This window comes from Sinohyriopsis cumingii, chromosome 1 (genome assembly GCF_028554795.1).
Source record: "Sinohyriopsis cumingii isolate HCF-2022 chromosome 1, ASM2855479v2, whole genome shotgun sequence".
NCBI classification, from domain to species: Eukaryota; Metazoa; Mollusca; class Bivalvia; order Unionida; family Unionidae; genus Sinohyriopsis; species Sinohyriopsis cumingii.
Window position 1 is genome coordinate 174,731,462 of NC_142961.1, and position 9,949 is coordinate 174,741,410.

General features: G+C 37.7%; 1 long non-coding RNA gene across 1 annotated transcript in view; it reads right to left on the reverse strand.

The window, feature by feature from the left end:
* Positions 1 to 9,546, reverse strand: part of LOC149808413 (uncharacterized) — a 35,558-nt gene extending 26,012 nt beyond the window's left edge. The window contains exons 1-2 of the long non-coding RNA XR_016419816.1: positions 8,981 to 9,546; positions 6,958 to 7,161 (exon numbers count right to left, since the gene is read on the reverse strand). This is a non-coding gene — a long non-coding RNA (uncharacterized LOC149808413). The remainder of the gene's footprint in view (positions 1 to 6,957; positions 7,162 to 8,980) is intronic.
* Between the last annotated feature and the right edge of the window lie 403 nt (positions 9,547 to 9,949).

Genomic DNA, 9,949 nt, shown 5'->3' on the forward strand with positions numbered 1-9,949 from the left:
AAGTTTGGTATCCAGTTCTTATCTTATATCTTACAGTAGTCACACTCAACCAAGGTCTTGGTCATGTCAAACCTCATATCAAATATGGTTTCATTTATCAAGTTCTACAAACATTAACAGGCAAATCAAAATTTCTGATGTAAAGGCAAACCCCCATGTCAATGACAGGACATAACTCAGTCCAACTCTGACAGAAAAAGGTGACAACACATAGATTTTTCTAATAGTATGCCGTCAGCCAAATTTGGTTTCAATCTATGAAGTTCTTTAAAAGTTAGTAAGTGGAAACCAAATTCATAATGCCAAGAAAAATGGGAAGTTAATGAGGAAACATAATTTATGACAGAAAAATGTAATAATCAAAGTTGACTTATATAATTTTCTCATCAAGTCCTTCAAAAGTTACTGAAAAGAAACAATTAAATATGGGATGTACAGACACAGGCAAAAATGTGCCTCCCCTTCAAAAGAAAAAGGCCAGAGCAAAACTTGGAACAAGTTTTGAAGACCAGCTTGAGTCGTTAGTGATGGGTACATTGCAATAAGGTTATTAGTGATGAGTGCATTGCAAAAGAGTTATTAGTGATGGGTTCACTGCAAAAGGGTTATTAATGATGGGTACATTGCAAAGGGGTTAATAGTGATGGGGGCATTGCAAAGAGGTTATTAGTGATTGATACATTGCAAAGAGGTTATTAGTGATGAGTGCATTTCAAAAGGATTATTAATGATGGGAACATTGCATTGGAGTTATTAGTGATGAGTGCATTGCAAAGAGGTTATTAATGATGGGTGCACTGCAAAAAGGTTATTAGTGATTGGTGCATTGCAATGAGGTTTGTAGTGAGGAGTGCATTACAAAGTGGTTATTAGTGTTGGGTACATGCAAAGGTTTTTTTAGTGATGGGTACATTGCAAAGGGATTATTAGTGATGGGGTACATTGCAATGAGGTTATTACTGATGGGTGCATTGCAAAGAGGTTATAAGTGATGGGTAAATTGCAATGGGGTTATCAGTGATGAGTACATTACAAAGGGGTTATTAGTGATGGATACATGCAAAGGTATTTTCAATGATGGATACATTGCATAGGGATTGTTAGTGATTGGTACATTGCAAATGGGGTAATTAGTGACAGGTGCATTGCAATAAGGTAATTAGTGATGGGTACATTGCAAAGAGGTTATTAGTGATGGGTGCACTGCAAAATGGTTAACTGAGATGGGTACATTGCAATCAGGTTATTAGTGATGGGTGCATTGCAAAAGGGTAATTAGTGATGGGTACATTGCAACTGGGTTATTAGTGATGGGTGCATTGCAATGGGGTTATTAGTGATGAGTGCATAGAAAAGACGTTATTAATGATGGATGCATTGCAAAAGGGTAATAAGTGATGGGTACATTGCAACTGGGTTATTAGTGATGGGTGCATAATGCAATGGGGTTATTAGTGACAAGTGCATTGCAAAGAGGTTGTTAGTGATTGGTAAAATGCAAAGATCTTATTAGCAATGGGTGCATTGCAAAAGTGTTTTTTGTGATGGGTGTATTGCAAAGGTGCTAGTAGTGATGGGTACATTGCAATGAGGTTGTTAGTGATGGGTACACTGCAAAGAGGTTATTAGTGATGGGTATATTGCAAAGAGGTTATTAGTGATGAGTGCACTGAAAAAAGTTATTAATGATGGGTCAATTGCAACCAGGTTATTAGTGATGGGTACATTCCAAATGGGTTAATAGTCATGGGTGCATTGCAATGGGGTTATTAGTGATGAATGCAATGCAAAGAGGTTATTAGTGATGGGTACATTGCAAAGAGGTTATTAGTGATGGGTATATTGCAAAGGGGTGTTTAGTGATGGGTGCATTGCAAAGGTGCTATTAGTGATGGGTATATTGCAATGAGGTTGTTAGTGATGGGTACACTGCAAAGAGGTTATTAGTAATGGGTATATTGCAAAGAGGTTATTAGTGATGACCGCACTGAAAAAGGGTTATTAATGATGGGTCAATTGCAACCAGGGTATTAGTGATGGGTACATTCCAACTGGGTTATTGGTGATGGGTGCATTGCAATGGGGTTATTAGTGATGGGTACATTGCAAAGAGGTTATTAGTGATGGGTATATTGCAAAGAAGTTATTGGTGATGGGTGCATTGCAAAGGTGCTATTAGTGATGGGTGCATTGCAAAAGGGTTATTAGTGATGTGTACATTGAAACTGGGTTATTAGTGATGGGCGCATGGCAATGGGGTTATTAGTGATGGGTGTATTGTTGTTGTTGTAGGGTTTAATGCCATTTTTCAGCACATGATAAGCTATACATGGCAGCCAGTATTAATATTAGATGAAGAACCTGGGAAAACCCTGGAAAGAACCACCGACCCACGAGAAGCTACTGGCAAGCGTTCTTACATACCCACATTGTCTGAATCCAATGGTTGTATTACAAAGGTGCTATTTGTGATGGGTACATTGCAATGGGGCTATTAGTGATGGGTACATTGCAAAGGTGTCGTATGTGATGAGTGCATTGCAAAGAGTTTATTAATGATGGGTACATTGCAAGAGTTTAGTAGTGATGGGTACATTGCAAAGAGTTTATTAGTGATGGGTACATTGCAAAGGTGTCATATGTGATGGGTGTATTGCAAAGGTGCTATTAGTGATGGGTGCATTGCAAAGAATTTATTAGTGATGGGTACATTGCAAAGAGGTTATTAGTGATGAGTGCATTGCAAAGGTGTCATATGTGATGGGTGTATTGCAAAGGTGCTATTAGTGATGGGTACATTGAAAAAGGAGACTCTTTTTATCTCAGTTCATCATAGATCAGAAGTGCTTATAGGATTATTTTTGCCCATTGTCCATTAGCACAAGCTTGTTATTTTGTTTCCTTCTAAACTATGAGGAGGATTGCCATAAAACTTTAAACACATATTCATCACATGGTCTAGTTGGTCCTAAATGATAATGGTGCTGCTTGGACAACAAATATGGTCACCATAGTGACCATCTTGAAAAATCTTGTTATTGCTAATTGTCCTAATTGGATGGTCATATCAACATGGAGATTACACTAAAAAAATTTCTTAGGATGTCTTGTTGGTCCTAAATAAAAATATTGCTGTCTGAAATCCAATATGGCCACCATGGCAGCTATCTTGAAAATATTGTAATATCTACTCCTCCTGAATGGATGGTCATATCAACATGTGTTTTTTATGAAAAGACTCCTTATGTCAAGTTGGTCCTTAGTGAAATTGATGCCGATCTGACATCCAATATGACTGCTGCACAGTGTCCATCTTGAAAATCTTTCTATTGCTAATCACCATGAATGGATGTTCAAAGTCAACATGAGGTTTTCACTGAAATACTTCTTATGTTTAAATAGTTGTCCTGAATGGAAAGTCATACTGACATGGGCTTTTTGCCAAAAGTCTTTGTATCATGTCTAGTTAGTCCTAAATGAAAATGGTGCCAATGTGAGGTTAAATATGGCTGCCACAGTGACCATCTTAAAATTCTTATCACTACTCCCCATGAACTGAAAGTCATACCAATATGGTGTTTTCACCGGAAGAATTCTTATTATGTCTAGTTAATCCTAAATGAAAATGGTGCCAATCTGGTGTCAATATGGGGTTTTCATGAAGACACTTCTCAAAATGTTTTGTTGATCTTAAATAAAAACAGTGATGAACTAAGGCATTTCATTACGATTAGTCCCATTTCATCTTTCCCTGGTGGGCTTTCTCCAAGTTATCTGATCCCAACTTATCCAGTCTCAACTTGTCTAATGTGCCATTTCATCTACCCTTGACTTGTCAACAGCATTCATCTGTCCACTCTGAAATTGTCTGAATAGCTATTTATTCTTGAATGAAAAGAACACCATTTAATTTTTATGTTGTACAAGAAACACCATTTGATTTTTATGTTGTACAAGGAACACCATTTGATTTTGATATTGCATAAAGATTTTTATACTATACAAAGATAAGAACACCATTTGATTTGTATTTTGTACCAAGATAAGAACACCATTTGATTTTTATTTTGTACCAAGATAAGAACACCATTTGATTTTATATTGTACAAAGATGTTTATACTGTACAAAGATAAGAACACCATTTGATTTGTATTTTGTACCAAGATAAGAACACAAATTTGATTTTATATTGTACAAAGATAACAATACCATTTTTATTTTTATACTGTAAAAAAATTATTTTAATTTCCTTTAGTTCTGATATTCTGGTCTGATTTTCCTCTTCTTTGCTTGATATTCCTTTTCCTTGCCTGATATTCCTGTTCCAAATTTAATTCATGCATAATTTTAAATCAAAATACTAAATTACAACATATTAGAACACCAAAATATGCATGCTTCGTAGAAAACAATTAAAATATCACTTACTGAATCAGTTGAATTTGCATATCTCTCTCTTTTTCTCTCTTTCTCTCTCTCTCTCTCTCAAATGAAGAAATGAAATGACTTTATACTTGGCAATAATTGCAAGTTAACAAGATGTCCTTGTATTAAGAAATAATAGTGATGTCAACAAGATGAGAATAGACAAACTGAGACAGTAGATGACTTAGGCGTAGCTGATTGTAATGGATAAAATGGTATGTACCCTTTTAGTGTACCTAAATAGGGTATGTGATTATCCAACTGTACTACATTTTAGTTTTCCTCAAGGTTGACTGAAAACCTTCTTGACACTGTAGGATGTTGTTGTTGTTGATCTAGGGTTTAATGCCATTTTTCAGCACTGTAGGATGCAATTCTAAAGTGGGAAGGGAATCAATGGTGTTAATTTCATCTTCTTAACTTTAGGTAAAACTCAAAATAACTGCATACAGTCACACCATTTATTCTCTCCCTCTCTCTCCATTTCATTCAAGACAATGAAACAATAAGTTATTACTTGCTGAATTATTAGGGTCCCAAAAGAACCACATTTGAAAATTTCTGATAATTTGGTATGATCATGGATGACAAGACTAAGCAGAGATATATAGCTCAAGAGAAGATATGTCAGTTGCAAAATAGGCATAATTTTTATTCAACCCAAAAGAAAAAAGATTTTTCGAAAAGCCTTCACTTTGCCCTGCCCAACATCTTCATCACTAGATAAACACATGTGACAATCTGACAGACTAATTATTCAAAATCCCTGTAGACAGAGCAAAATTATGACTTTATATATGCAGGTGGAATTACTTTACATATTGGAGTGTAAGAGATGCAAAAACTAGCCAAAACTGCATTAATTAACTTCAAAAGTGGTACCAGTTATTTCTGAATTCTTCTCTTGGGGTTTTTGTTGCACACAGCCCTCTATACACTCATAACTCCTTTGATGAACATCTCAAAAGTACTACCATATATAACACTTACAAGACAATTCCAACTGCAAACTGCACAGACACAGATCTACCATCACATAATGCACCTGAAGATCTGGGTCCATGCAATTTGTCAGGAGTAATCAGTAGAACAAACAACATAGGCCCTGATCTGGAGGTACATTATGCTACAGCAGATCAGGATCTTTGTTGTTTGCAGTCTGACTGACTTATAATTGAGTATATATATTGTATATAAAATAACAAGCGAGCCTTGGTAAAGCCATTTTATTTTCCTATTAACCTTGCTGACAGTTACAGAAGCCTACTACCATAACAACATCACAACACTTTGCCAGAAAAATACAAATCTTTCCTCATAAGTTACCATATCTCAATTGTTATCTAGTCCAACTCATGACCTGAAAGGTGTGAGATGTCAGACTCCTGAACTGAAGGGTGTGAGATGTCAGACTTCTGACCTGAAGTGTTTGAGATGTCAGTAGTTATTGTGTCTGACTCATGAACTGAAAGGTGCAAGAATTACTCCAGTCAAAGGTCAGTAGTTATTAAGTCTGACTCCTGGCTTGAAAGGTGCAAGACTGACTCCTGTAGCATTAAATTGAAGAGTGATAAATGGTGATATTAATAAAGATGATTCTTTTTAGACAGCTTTATTTTAATAATTTTTTTTTGCTTTTCTTAAATAAAGCTCAAATATTTAAATATTGCCTGAAATGCACCATTGCTCTTTAGGTGGACATGAACTTGCACTATAATTTAATATTCACTAATGCAATCTTTGACAAGCAGAACTATGCACATTACTTACTTATGTATTGAACTACTACTATTCCTAGGGCTGTAAAGAAAATCAAGGATGAATATAGGACACACGGTACTAATGATATGGAAAAATAGGAACCAGCCTGGAAATGGGTTAACATAAAATAGAGTATATATGGGTTTGGCTGACCAGGATTGGTTAATAATGTAAGTTATGTTTTAGAAAAAAAAATCTTCTGAGAGCATATCCTAGTTGTAAGCAAAAAAAAATTGAGACATTGTTTTATTGATGTAATTTCAGTCGTTTAACAGTCTTGAGTTTGCAACATTCATTACTAAAATTAGCAACTGACTCTTTGGTGCGGAATTGAAAGCACACGTTTCAAACACGTGCAGGTCCAGAAAATGTCCTTGGCTCATATCCTTTCCTCTACACAGAAGCTGACATCCAGGTTTCATTTATACTGATAAATATTGGTTTGATCATGAGCACTCAAAAATATTAAGTTATTGAAATTTTAATATCATGGTGTTTGCATTGGTTTACTATGGGAACTGAGTTAGTACCATGAGAACTGTATGGAACTCCAGCACATAGAAGAGTTCTCACCTCAGTAAATGGCCATGCTGTTTGGTCACCAAATATTCAAATGTACTGTATCCAAATCACTGCTTAGTCAGCATGCCATATATGCTCAGTCAAGTCAACTGCATAGACCCAGATCTGCTGCCACATAATGCACAGCAGGTCTGACTGTATGTAGTTTGTTAGGAGTAATAAGTAGAACAACCAGCATAGACACTAACCTGCAGATCAGGATCAATGTTGCTTGCTGTTGGACTTGACTAATAAGCAAGTACAAGCATGTAAGTACACGTATCATACAAACTCGCCAGCATATAGTTGTTCTCACCACAATAAATGACCACTCCTGTGATCATCAAATACTCAGCATCATACAAAGAGGTACTGGATCTAACTCACTGTTCAGTCTGCAATCATTTATCATGCTGGAAGAAACAAAGAGTAATCCATTGTCAAAAGTTTGGGAAAACATATCATATTATCTGTGCAAGTAATATTAAAATTATTACAATTAAAAAAATGTGAAAAGAAACTGTTTTTGACAGAAGAAAGGACTGTTTCTACTATGCATTGTCAAGAAATAATGAAAAGTGCCTATAACATTATCTAGGATGCACATGCAGTGCAAGGCTTTTGGTAGGATGGCTTACACATGCAGTGCAAGGCTTTCAGTAGGATGGGTTGCACATGCAGTGCAAGGCTTTCAGTAGGATGGCTTACACATGCAGTGCAAGGTTTTTGGTAGGATGGGTTACACATGCAGTGCCAGGCTTTTGGTAGGATGGGTTACACATGCAGTGCAAGGCTTTCAGATGGATGGGTTACACATGCAGTGCAAGGCTTTCAGTAGGATGGCTTACACATGCAGTGCAAGGCTTTTGGTAGGATGGGTTACACATGCAGTGCCAGGCTTTTGGTAGGATGGGTTACACATGCAGTGCAAGGCTTTCAGTAGGATGGGTTACACATGCAGTGCAAGGCTTTCAGTAGGATGGCTTACACATGCAGTGCAAGGCTTTTGGTAGGATGGGTTACACATGCAGTACAAGGCTTTCAGTAGGATGGGTTGCACATGCAGTGCAAGGGTTTTGGTAGGATGGGTTACACATGCAGTGCAAGGCTTTCAGTAGGATGGCTTACACATGCAGTGCAAGGCTTTCAGTAGGATGGGTTACACATGCAGTGCAAGGCTTTTGGTAGGATGGCTTACACATGCAGTGCAAGGGTTTTGGTAGAATGGGTTACACATGCAGTGCAAGGGTTTTGGCAGGATGGGTTACACATGCAGTGCAAGGCTTTCAGTAGGATGGCTTACACATGCAGTGCAAGGCTTTCAGTAGGACGGGTTGCACATGCAGTGCAAGGGTTTTGGTAGGATGGGTTACACATGCAGTGCAAGGCTTTTGGTAGGATGGGTTACACATGCAGTGCAAGGCTTTCAGTAGGATGGCTTACACATGCAGTGCAAGGCTTTCAGTAGGATGGGTTGCACATGCAGTGCAAGGCTTTCAGTAGGATGGGTTGCACATGCAGTGCAAGGGTTTTGGTAGGATGGGTTACACATGCAGTGCAAGGCTTTTGATAGGATGGGTTGCACATGCAGTACAAGGGTTTTGGTAGGATGGGTTACACATGCAGTGCAAGGCTTTTGATAGGATGGGTTACACATGCAGTGCAAGGGTTTTGGTAGGATAGGTTACACGTGCAGTGCAAGGGTTTTGATAGGATGGGTTACACATGCAGTGCAAGGCTTTTGATAGGATGGGTTACACATGCAGTGCAAGGGTTTTGGTAGGATAGGTTACACATGCAGTGCAAGGCTTTTGATAGGATGGGTTACACATGCAGTGCAAGGGTTTTGGTAGGATAGGTTACACGTGCAGTGCAAGGGTTTGGTAGGATGGGTTACACATGCAGTGCAAGGGTTTTGGTAGGATGGAAGGCACATTCCTAATGTTCAGTACCAGCATTTTAGAAAAAAATCCTGGATTAAATAATTTACAAGCAAAAAATGTACAATGATAATACTGAAGCAAACAAATACAAACGGCAATCACAAAAACGCAATCTGTTTCTTGTCAAAGATCTTTAATGTTCATCTTAAAGTATGTAATGTCAAGATCACATATTGATCTTTCTTACTTTTCTTTCATTTCCATAATGGATGTAATAGATCCTAATCTAAATAGTTAATCTCAGACATATGTTGGGGCCCCAGGTGGTTGAGTGGTCTAAGGCACTCACCTTTACAGATCACTGACATCTCACCTCTGTCTGCATGGGTTCAAGTTTCGGGCTCAACCAACATGTGCATTTGAGAAGGCTAGCCAGTAGCTTTCTGTGGGCTGGTGGTTCTTCTCGGTTCTTCCTCCACCAAATATACTGGCCACCATGTATAACCTATCATGTGCTGAAAAATGATGTTAAAGCAAGATGAACCAAACAAGCAACAGACAAATGTTAATTACCAGTCTTCCTACAGGTGAGGATGGGTACCATATATACCTGAACTCAAGTCAACACCAAAAGCTGACAAAACGTATCATTTGTACGACAAGTCAGGTCCAGTTGCAAATGACATAAACCCTGACCTGCCATTGCATAATGTGCCAGCAAATCAATGTCTCTGTTGTTTTTTCTATTGATTGCTCCTTACAAACTGCACAGACCCATATCTGCATATCTGCTGGCACATTTTGCAATGCCAGACATGTGTCTATGAAGTGTGCAGTTGCATCCAATTTATAAGCAAGTATACATGGTACATACATTATAATTGTTGTATAATGACCTTGATTTGGTCTCCATGATATGCTGATCATCATAAATAGACAAATAATTTACTGATATATACATAAATGAGACCAAGTGAACACAGCCATTGTGGTCTTATATATCTGGAGTTATACCAGAGACTTACAAAAATGGTACTAACAACTGCCTCGCTTGGCGTTCAGCATTAAGAGGTTAGTGTTAGGACTGGTTGGCCTGGTGTCAGGATAATGTGACCAGGTGGGACATCATGCTACATGTCTGCCGCATGATGCCCCAGTGCTAGACATCACTATAAACTGGCACAATGCAGACATCGTAGCAATATGACTGAAATTTTTTTAAAGCTACATTAAATATCAAAATCACATCACATCACGTCTAATATATATTTGGTGGACTGTATGTAAAGTCTGAATAACCAATATAAATTTAAAACAA